At 35.8% G+C, this 12,260-nt stretch overlaps 1 non-coding gene across 1 annotated transcript; it reads right to left on the reverse strand.

Annotated features, from left to right (window-relative positions):
- Nucleotides 1-4,692: 4,692 nt before the first annotated feature.
- On the reverse strand, nucleotides 4,693-4,798 carry LOC121968816. Its single transcript, XR_006108351.1, has one exon. It is a non-coding gene; the product is annotated as a small nucleolar RNA R71 (small nucleolar RNA).
- Nucleotides 4,799-12,260: the final 7,462 nt, after the last annotated feature.

Genomic DNA, 12,260 nt, shown 5'->3' on the forward strand with positions numbered 1-12,260 from the left:
TTGCCTACATATCCTCGTCTTGTTTTGGAATTTTTAAGTTCATTGGATGTCCATTTTACTAATGAAGATGATTATTTTGGAAAAATCTCATTTAGACTAATGAATCAAGAATTTCTATGGGCATTTAGTGACTTTAATTCTTGTTTTGGATTAACCACCGGTAGCCCTCGTAGGTTTGATCCAAGGTTTAATTGGAATCATTTTTGGAATGCAATAACTGGGTTAGATCAACCTTATGAGCCTTCAAGAGCTAAGGCCTCCCATATGCAAAACCCCATCTTTAAGTATCTACATAGAGTCATGAGTAAAACTATTTTTGGTAGGGAGAGAGTGATGGGGTGGTTAAAAGATAGAGCTTTATGCTTTATGGGCTATGCTTTATAAGGTTGAATTTGATTCTGGTTTTCATTTTGTTCAAACCTTATTAAGATCTGCTAGGGCATCATCGGGATCAATTGTTTTTGGTGGTTTGATTACCCGAATAGCTTATAATTTAAATCTTGATGTTGATGGGTTGGAAATAATTCATGGTAATGACATAATTGACATTGATGCATGTCTTGCTATGGAAATGATCGTTCGGGATGAGAATGGTTTCGCGTTTCCTAGGAGAAGTGGTTCTCCTTTACCCCTTCCTTTTCCTGAACGAACTACTATTCGTAACCCGACTAATTGGGTAATTTCTGAGTTAGATTTTGAGGATAACCCTTCTATACCTGGAGACACTGAGCCACATCATGAGCCCTCGTCATCTGGACACCCGCAACCTTCTAGTTTTATGGAGCCTGCTAGGCATTCTTTTGCATATGGCACGGGATCTTCTAGGATTGATTTTTCATATTTTCGTACGTCTCTAGAATCACTTCATGAGAAGCAAGATGCCCAACGAAAAATGTTGGAGGGACGCTTCTCTTTATCTGATGATCAGTTTAGGGAGGTACAAAATCATTTTCGGTTTATGAGGAATTTTCAAGGTCAAGTGGCTGAGTTTGTGCAGGATTATGATACTGATCAGGCTAGGATGAGAGATTTTATGCAGAGCATGATGCTTACTAGCCAACAAGTAGATGCTTTATATGAGTATCATAGATCCTTGGGTGAGATTCCAGGTTTTCCTAGTTTTCCTATTGGCCAACCACGTCGTAGACCTCCTTTCCCTCGTCCACCTCCTCCACCATATTGATTTCATCGGGACGATGAAAAGTTTAAGTCTGGGGGGGTGTCATGTACTGTTTAGTTTGGTTTTCAGTTTTTAGTTTTTGTTAGTTTTTCATGTTGGTTCATATTTTCATTGCTTGTTGCTTTATTTTGCTTGTTTTTGAAATAATCATGGCAAAAAAAAAAAAAAAAAATTTGAGAACATCAAATCTTCACTTATATGCTTTCTTGGATTCAAGTGAAATGTTAGCACGATTATTGTCTTGATTCATGATGTTCTAATGATGCTAGTAGTAAACTTTGTGTAGTTCTTTTTTCTATCTTGGGAAGCATTAATAAGCTAAGAATCTTATGGTGATGAGTTTTAGTTTTGGTTCAACCTTAAAGATTTTATCTTCACTACACTTGTGCTTGATGCTTGAATAGTTGATGTCATTGAAATAGTCATGATTCATCTTGTTTGCTTAGTACTTGGTTTCCATGGTGATTTCTCAACTTTCATTTTGGTTACTGGATGAGGCTCAAATCATTAAAGCTCATTTGGAAAAATCAAAATATCCCAACATGTGTGCTAAAAGTACATTTGTGAATAAGTTTTGCACAATGCAAACACTTAAAAAAAAAATAAAAATAAGGGATATAAAAAATAGTTGTCATGAGTGGAATCTAGCAAGTCACCCCTTTGAGACCGAGTTAGGTTACTGGGGAAATGACTGCCTAGCTTCCCTTGAGATTGAGCACACCTTTGAGACCTTGGGTTAGTTGAGAAATATGAACCAAGTGAATGGTGAGTAAGTGCCTATCACTGGTTACTTGTCTTTCACTGGAAACATTAGGAATTCAAATTTGATGACGACTTGATTAGAACATGGATTGAGACTTGAAGGGTGTTGAGTTACTTTTACACTGTGCACAAGATTCTTATGCTTGAACCATACTTTACTTGTTTCCATGATCACGCTTGTTAATGAAACTTTTTGATAGAGTTAGGAAAGTGCACTAGGTTTTATGAATGTGTTATAGAACATATGAATTTAGATCGCAGATTTTGCTTGAGGACAAGCAAAGGTTTAAGTCTGGGGGTGTGATGTGCGTAGATTATATACTCTTTTATGCATGTTTTTACGCACATTTACATACTTTGAGCATGCTTGATCTATGCAATTTTATACTTCCAGCTTTCCTTTTAGCATATTTACTCTTTTGGTTCGGAGATCTGTTTTTGTGCATTTTCTGTACACAGGAGTCGAAATTGGTGAAGATTATGCGTCCTCGGACAAGCTTGGAAGGAATTGAAGGGAGAGAGCATCAGGCCGTGTACCACACACGGCCGTGTAGTTTTAACAGGAAGGGAAGAGGACATGGCCGTGTGAATCTCACACGGCCATGTCTTGATTTGAAGAAATTAGAGCAGATGCCTTACATGGTCGTGTAGATCTACATGGCCGTGTGAGGTTTCCAGAGGCCAAGTAGGTGGTGGTCGTGTGCACCACACGGCCGTGTAGCATTTCCAGAGAACAGAAGGGTCCTGGCCGTGTGAGTCACATGGCCGTGCAGCTTTGGTAGAGAAGGAACTGGACATGACCGTGTGAATCTCACACGGCCGTGTCATGGGGCCGTGTGGCGCCTGATTTCCTCCTCTATTTAAACCCTCCTTCATGAATTGAAAGGGGATCTCTTCCCCTTTGGGAGAAGGCAAGATTTGGTGGTATCCTCCCATTCTTGGGAGGATTTCTGGGCGATTCAAGGGGAGTTCTTGACGATTTCGACTCCGGAGCGAGGATTGGATCCAAAGACGAGGCTTCTTCGTAGATAAGTTTTCTCTTTCCCCCTTTTCTTGGTTTCTTGGATTGGGGATTTAAGAAATGCTTGTAATCTTTATTTCTTCGGGTATTCTTCCTCGATTCATGGAGTAGATCTTGTATTCTAGGATTAAGGGAGTATTTGTATGATGGATTGATGTAATCTCTTATGGATTTGCCAATTTCTTGTTTCAATGACATTGTCTTGCTTGTATCAATTAGATCTTGAATGATTAATGGTGATTTGTGCTTAATTCTCATTCTTGATTGATTGTTTGGATTTCTTGTGGACTTAGTAAAGATAAACTCTCACTCGATCATCCGAGGGATCCACGTGACAGGTGCAAGCCCGTGTAAGGACGTTTGAGAGATAATCTTGAAGAGGAAATAGGAATATTCAAGAGAGTAGGATGGATCTTGTGATTAGTTTCTTGTATCTTGATAGATTAATAAGTTGTGGGCTTCTATGTTGATATCCGAGGAAGGCATAGTAATAGGTGCACTTCTGTGTAAGGACAACGTAGGTTCACGTCTAATTGATCATATTTAGATACATTTCTCAGTCCTTAGCCGGTTATCTATTGCAAGAGAGAACCGACAACTTTCTACAAGTGTTTGGCAATTGAGGGATAAGAATTGGTGAACCATTTACATTCAAGAAATCTTACAAAGAAACCGAAACTCCTAGAATCTCCCCTTATCATAACCCAAAACACTAAACTCTTGTTTGTTGATCTTTAATATTAGATTTGTTTACCTTCACTTTGCATTTGAAACAATTGGATAGTTGTTTAGCTAATTCTCATTGAGGCATTTCTAGTGCTTATTCTAGTCCCTGTGGATACGATAATCTTTTATATTACTTGCGACATTTCCGTACACTTGCGGAGCGTAACACTAATCTTTAGAATTTTTTTTCTCGCATATCTTTCTACTTCTTGACAATCTATTTTGTTGCAATTCTAATTCTAATTCTAATTCTAATTTTGCATTCTTGATTTCTAGCATTCTAGTTTAGCTTTTCTCTGTTTTTCTTTTTATTTAAAATTTTCTTTCTTTACTTTTCTTTTGTAAACATATCTTGCAATATTGTTCTTGTGTATGAGAAGATCAAACTTCATAAAGGCATGAAGAATAACAAGAACTTATAACCACATTAGTTGATTAACATATAAATTATTTTAGACATTTTTCTTTTTCCTTTTATCTTTTCTTTCCTATTTTCATTATGCACTTTCTTTCTTGCAATTTAAATTTTGCATTTTCTTTCTTGCTTTTCATATTACATTTTATTTCTTGTCTTTGATTCTTCAATCTTTTCTTCTAATATTTTTTTCTTGAATATCCATGAGCACTAACATGTCAAACAGGTCCATGAGAAATTTTTCTACACTCTTTTCTGCAAGATTTTTATCTCCCATTGTGCAACCTCAAATTGAAGCAGAAAATTTCTAACTAGACCCGGAGTTAATTTCCATGATACAAGGTCACAAATTTGGAGGAGAAGTATCAGAAAGTCCTTATCTGCATCTTGAAACATTCTTAGAGATTTGTGATATGGTGAAATGTGAAGGAGTGTCAGTAGATGCAGTTCGATTGATAACATTTCCTTTCAGTATCAAGGATAAAGCAAGGACTTGGTTATATTCTCTCCATCCTCAAAGTATCACAAGTTGGGAGTAATTGGAGAAGCAATTTCTGAATCATTTTTTCCCTCCAAGCAGAACAGTGTATATGAGGAATTGCATAACAAATTTTGCTCAGGCATATGGAGAATCATTATTTGAATCTTGGGATAGATTCAAGAGTCTTCAAAGATAGTGCCCTCATCATGGTTTTGAAAAATGGTTGATTCTGCACATATTCTATGGGGAAATTTCTTTCTCAGACAAGAGTTTATCAGATTCATCAGCTAGAGGATCTTTTATGGACAAAAGTGTAGATGAAGCATATATGTTAATTGATTAAGTGACATTGAACCTCCATGAATGGTCGAACATAAGTTAGATAAATTTCCCTCAAACATTCATGAAGTGCAAGCCATAAATGCTATAGAGCCTGCCAAACAAATTGTAACTCAACCATCTATAAGTCTTGAAAATCACAAGTCACAGAATGGGGAGTTCAAATATTTGGGGGCAAAGATTGAAAGTATTGTTTCAAAATGGTTTAAAGGAGATCCCCCTCCTTCGCTGACAAGATCTGGTGAAAAGTGTGATGATGTTGGGTTATTGATCACACTAACACTAGATAAGCAAGTTGGACCTCCTCCAAAAGCTCAAAGGGAATTTGGGAAAAAGGAAGTTCAATCTTTCTCAGGACCTTCACTAAGGGTTCCTTTTCCACAAAGGTTAGTGGGGGTCAGTGAAAATATAGACTTCGGCAAATCTTGTGACACTAATATGGTTGAGTGCAGGTTTTTGAATGTATATGAAGATGAGGACTCTTCAGATGAGGATTTTATTGATAATGCAGTGGTAAATAAGTTTTCAGATCTACCTTTAAATTTTATAGGGTGTTATAGTGACATTAATTTTTCAGACGATGAATGTGATGTGGTAGATCAATTTAAAACTACAAGTGAAGTTATTGATCCTCTTGTTATTGATTCTCCTATTGAGGATATAGATGTTGGTTTATTTTTTGATGTATGTGTTGATGATGATGATATGGAAGAATATGTAGGGAGCTGTGTTGTGGAAGTAGCATCTCAAGGATCACCACCTTTGTCCACAAAACCCTTAGAAATTGTAAGAATTGATCATGTTGTGGAACAATGTGTAGGGACTTTTGCAGAGCTAGCAGAATCTCAAGAATCACCATCATTGATATCATCAACACCTGAGCCAGAGTTAGAACCATAATTTGATTCAGAGGAAGTCACATCTACATGTTTAGAAATTTCAGGTATCTCTCAGCAAAATAAGATTAGTATTTCTTGTGATCTTTTGGAAAATTTTATAGAGGTACCTATCATTGACTTTGTTAGATATGATTCAATTTTTATTTCTTATTCTGCTTATCTTAGTATGATTATGGCTCTATCTTATCTAATATGTTTGTGGGAGATTTGTATTTTCTTTGCATGTGCAAATTTCACTTGGGCTAATAATTGGAAGTTCACACTGAACAATCTTCGACCACCTGAGAGAACTTCAAAGAAGACAAAGATGGAGAGAGCAATACTTCATTTTGTAATTCCTATATTGGAGGCTCCCTCCATAATAAGAGCCCTCGGTAGGAGGGTGTTGAAATATCTTACCCCTCCAAGAGCAAGATTTAGATGAATCTTATGAGGTGGTCGAGCTAATGACCTTAAACAAGTGCTTTTTGGGAGGCAACCCAAGTTCTTCAAACTTATTTTCATTCATATTTTAGTTTCTTTCTAGTTTCATTTCTTTCTTTATAATAAATTTGTATTCTCTACTTAATTTTTGTTGTTTATTTTCTTTTATGGGACTCAAAGATTAGGAGTGCAACTATATGATGGAGAAGTTCATGACATGGATATTTGACGTGCATCATTTGGTAACTTCTTTTCCTTTTAATCTCCTCCACATTATTTTTAGTTTTCATTGGGACAATGAAAAGTTTATGTCTGGGGGGATGCATTAGATGCATTTGGTTTAGTTTGCTCATTTCTTTTTACCTAATAAAATTTGCTAGTTGCATCATCCATCACATCATGTTTGTTAGTCCTTATTGCAAAACACTAGCACGTTTATTTTAGATTCCATGTGGTTTATTGGTTACTTATGGTGCTATTATGTTTAATGATCTATCTTTTTCTATCTATGATAGCATGAAGTGAGCAATGTTTTTACTATAAGAGTTTAAGTATTGGCCTTATTTTAGGATCTCTATACACTATGTCTATTTTTGATGGTTGATAACTCTAAAATAGTCATGATTCATAGAATTGGACTAGTACTTGTGCTTCTATGGTGACCTCTCAACTACATTTTGGTTACTGGATAAACTCAGATCATGTAAGCTCATTTGGAAAAATCAACAAAAAAAAAAATGAAAGTTTGTTCAAGTTTAATACTTTGAAAACATTCAAAGAAAAAAATAAGGGATAAAAAATAGTTATCGTGAGTGGAAACTAGTAATTCACCCCTTTGAGACCGAGTTAGGCTACTGGGGAAATGAATGCTATGTTTCTCTTGATACTGAGTATTCCTTTGAGAACTTGTGTAGACGATGCATAGTATTTTTGTGGGGAATGAACCTTGCGTGTGGCAGGTAAGTGCCTATCGTCGGAAGCATAAGGAACACAATTTTATGACGACTTGACTAGACTTAGGGATTAAAACTTGAAAAATTTAGGCCACTATTGCACTGAGCACGGAGGACTACTACTTAAGTCATACTCAAACTACTTTTGTATCTTGCTCACCAATGAAATCATCTGATAGGATTAGATTAATTTGCTAGATATTATGATGCACTATTTAACCACATAAATCTAGATTGTTGGTTTTGCTTGAGGACAAGCAAAGGTTTAAGTCTGGGGGTGTGATGTGCGTAGATTATATACACTTTTATGCATGTCTTGACGTACATATGCTTGTATTTCATTAGCATAATCTATGTTTATTGTACCCTATTTCATTGTAATATCATACTTCCATTATATTCTGTTCGGAGATATGCTCTTTGCTTGTTTTGATTGATAGGACATGATTTGGAGAAAAAATGGAGCTTAAATGAAGTCTAGAGCTTCCAGAGTGTCACGGGCATGCAAAAACTAAGTCTTGCAAGACAATGTTAGCACATAGATAACAGTATGAATATAGAGTGTGACAGTCATCGGGCTGTCCGGGTCTGACTTCGGATCTCTGACCGAAAACCCTAGGTCGACCCGACGCCTAATGTTCCCTCTGCGGGGAACGCGTCCTCACCTACTCCCCTCAGGAGAGATTACCTGGTGCCAGTCAGGTCCTCCAGATCGACTGGACTTTCTGCCTAGGGTTACCACCCCTAGGACCTAGGGTTACCACCCCTTAGGGTTTTTCTCCACTTAAGGTTACCACCTCCTAGGACCTAAGGTTCCCCCCCCCCCCCCCCCCCTTAGGATTTTCCTCCACCTAGGGTTACCACCCCTTAGGACCTAGGGTTACCACCCCCTAGTATTGGTTGGTCCTAGGAGGATCGTACCGGTTCCACTGTATAAAAATTTTGTACAAGTGTCGAACCTTTTCCTAAACAACCTATTGTGTTCTTTAGAAGTTAAATTAGGAATCGCAAACGAAACTTAACATTATTGATTCCAAATTTAACTTATCTATTCTTAATGGTTTAGACTTGGATCGCAAACGGAACTTAACACTATTGATCCAAATCAACCTATGTTATAAATTCAATTAAATATTAATTTTCAAAATTGGCTTCCAGGACTGCATGGCGAGGCACATGACCTTCTTGGATATGGGAGCATCCACCACTGCCTAGACAAAGCCTTTTAAGAAAAGCTAATATTTAATTTCCTTATATAACTCTAGGTTTAACCAAAAGGAACAATTGAATCACAAATTCAAAAAATAAAACAAAAGAAACACAAATTTGAAACAAATCCGAAAACTCTAGAATCATATGCCTCTTGTGTTTGGTATTTCCAAATATAACTATACAAAGAAAACTAGTATGATGCGAAAAATAATTACTAGTTATACCTTTCTTTGTAAGCAAATAACCTCTTGATCTTCTACCGTATTCCTCTTCTAATCTCGGACGTTGTGTGGGCAACGATCTTCCGAGACGAGAACCACCAAGCTCCTTCTTCTCCAAGCTAGATTCGGCCACCATCAATTCTCTAAGAGAAGTAGAGTTCTGACCACCACCACCAAGCTCCAAGGGATGCTAGAAACAAAGTCTCCTTTTCCTCCTTCTTCTCCAAGCAAGATCCGGCCACCTTCCAAGCTTCAAAGGTTGAAGAGATTCGACCACCAAGGAGAAGAAAGCAAAAGGAGAGGGAAGAACTTGAAGGGTCGGCCACACCAAGGAAAAGAGGGAGAGAAAAATAGAATAGAGTTCACCTTTTTGAAGGTACCTCTACCCCCTCTTTTATAATCATTGGCCTTGGCAAATAAGGAAATTTAAATAAAAACTTCCTTAATTCTTTTGCCATGAAAATAAAAATTAATTAATTTAAAAATCAATTTTCTTTTCTTAAACAAGAGGCTACGATAGGGACCGAGAGGAGGAATTGGTTTTGATCTCTCGATGAAATTAATCTTCCCATGTTCGCCCCGAACACACAACTTAACTTCATCAATAATAATTCATACCACTAAAGAATTATTATTGAACTACCGCACCAATCCCAATTATATTTTGGGCTCCTTCTTATTATGAGTGTGTTAGTCTCCCTGTGTTTAAGATGTCGGATGCCCACTAATTAATTGAGTTACTAACCACTCATTTTAATTAATATCTCAGTCCAAGAGTAGTACCACTCAACCTTATCGTCATATTAGACTAAGTCCACCTACAGGGTTTAACATGACAATCTTTATGAGCTCCTCTTGGGGACATTATCAACCTAGATTACTAGGACACAATTCCTTCTATAATCAACAAGACACACTATAAGTAACATCATTTCCCAACTTACCGGGCATTTTGATTTATCAAGCTAAATCTCACCCTTTGATAAGTCAAAGAAATAAATATTAAATATATGTGCTTGTTATTATATTAGGATTAAGAGCACACACTTCCATAATAACTAAGGACTTGTTCTTTTATTAAGTCAGTATAAAAAGAACTTTCCTTAAATGGTCCTGCTCAATACACTTAGAGTATACTAGTGTAATTTATTAGTCAAGATAAACTAATACCTAATTACACTACGACTATTCCAATGGTTTGTTCCTTTCCATCTCAGTCGTGAGCTACTGTTTATAATTTATAAAGAACCGATAACACGATCTCCTGTGTGTGACACCACACACCGTGTTATCTACAATATAAATTAATTGAACGACTACACTCAGTATAAATGTAGATACTTGACCAATGTGATTCTTATTTCTAAATAAATGTTTATACAAAAGCTAGGCTTTTAGTATATACTCTAACACCTAGGACCTAAGGTTATCACCCCTTAGGATTTTCCACCTGCCTAACCGCAGTTAGGACTTTCCTGAAACCACTTATTCAAGTATGTTAGACAACAATTAATCTTAACTTTGACCCCTTTGCCATTATCAAAACTCTGATTCGATCGTTGGATGCTTCCTGCACCAACAACTAGGACCCATCTTCACTCACCGGGACTTCCACTTTGCCTAACCTTTGGTTAGGACTTACCTTTGCTAGTCATCTAGTCCTGACTAGACTTCTCTCTCTCAAACATCAAGTCCTATTTGGGTCAACCCTTGGTCATATTGTCAAACATCGAAACCCTAGAGGTCGATTGCACCAACATCTTGTGCTAAAGAGTCACACCTAACAAATGTTAAAAGGATACTTAGGCATATTAAGGGAACCCTAAATGTAGGACTTTGGTACCCTAGGACTTTGGTGCAAACTAGATAGAAAAAGCACAAGTGGTAGCTGTCAATTTCTAGGTCAGTGCCTAGTAAGTTGGTCAAGCAGAAAGCAACACTGTGTTACTACTGAAACTGAATACATAGCCTTAGGAGAATGTGTATCTCAACTATTATGGATGATGCATACCCTAAAAGACTATCAACTAGAATATAAAAATATAAAAATTTTAATTGATAATATAAGTTCAATTAACTTAACCAAGAATCCTATTCACCACTTAAGGACTAAACACATAGAAGTGAAACATCACTTTGTAAGGGATCATGTAGCTAAGTGTGACATTGTACTTAACTATGTTGAGTCTAAGTCAAACCTAGCTGATATTTTCACAAAACCTTTACCTGAACTTGAGTTCAATGCACTTAGAAGACAAATAGGAATATGCTTGGTAGAATAGATTCTACTTTCAAAAAAAAATTCTTTATTATTTCCATTTCAAATTTTCTTTTGCTTTGTTTTAAAATTCTAGAAAAAATATTTTTGAAAATTCCAATTTTCTTAGTATTTCAAAATTTGGACTTAGCCTAGGCATCCATCCCCTAGAAAGCATGTACCCCTAGATTTCAGCCAGAGCATCTCACAAGAACACTAGGATTACCTTACTTGTGTATGAAGAATACTTAGAATGGTGTGAGATGCATAGGGTACTGCCTGGATTTTGGAATGCTTATGTATGTGCATCAACATAAGTCAGGACAATAAATATCAAATTGAAATTAATCAAATTAAGTTATCCAAGCTTAGTCAAACTAACTGGACCACTTGCTTAATTTGACTAACCAAGTGAAAGCTACTACCTCATGGTAAATAGCTAGTAGCTAAAGGTTAGACATTTGTTAAGGAAGATGTTTATGTTGAATTTTTTTTTAACACTCATGCTTGGACTCTAGGACTTTGAAGGCTAGCATTAATCAAGAGGAAGTGAAAGAAATCAAATTTAAGTTTTTTTAAAAATATTTTTCAAAACTTCAGTTTTTGGTGGTTAAACAAAATTATTTTTAAAGCTAAGTATTTAAACAAACTTTTTAAAGCTAAAGGTGTTATCAAATTCTTTTTAAGTTGAGTACTTTTAACTAAGTTTTTTTTTTTACTTTGTTTTTAAAGCCAAGCATTTATCAAAATAGTTTTAAAGCTACAGTATTTTTATCAAGTTTTTTCAACATACTTAACTAATTTTTAACCTAATTTTTGGTAAGTCATTTTTTAAGTTTAAATATTTGGCTAAGTTTAAAACAAAAAGCTAAGTATTTTCAAAAAAAATTTAAGTGCTTTTCAAAACTTAAGTTTTTTTAGATATTTTGAAAAGCTAAAGCTATTCTCAAAATCTAGCTAAGTTTTTGGTAACCCCTAAAAAATCACTTTCAAAGCTTTACACAATTTTTCCTTCTTATTCATTAAATCTACTTTCAAAACTACAAACTTGCCAATATCTTTTTAAAAATGCTACCTTTCAGGGGGAGCTAAAATTTCCTATCTTTACAACCATCTTTCTATTTTTTTGATATATGGCAAAGGGGGAGGGAAAAAATGAAGTTAAGTAATTAAAAAGTGGATAAGTGATTAAGGGGGAGATACTGATTGCACTTGAATTATGTTTTTTAATCATATTATGTTTTTGAATTTTTGACATTTGCATTTATTCATTCTTTTTAATTATGGTTTACTTAACTTTGAATTTGGTTGTCATAATTAAAAAGGGAGAGATTGTTGGTGCGGGATGCATCCGACGATCGAACCCAAGTT

The sequence above is a fragment of the Zingiber officinale genome, chromosome 3B (genome assembly GCF_018446385.1).
Source record: "Zingiber officinale cultivar Zhangliang chromosome 3B, Zo_v1.1, whole genome shotgun sequence".
NCBI classification, from domain to species: Eukaryota; Viridiplantae; Streptophyta; class Magnoliopsida; order Zingiberales; family Zingiberaceae; genus Zingiber; species Zingiber officinale.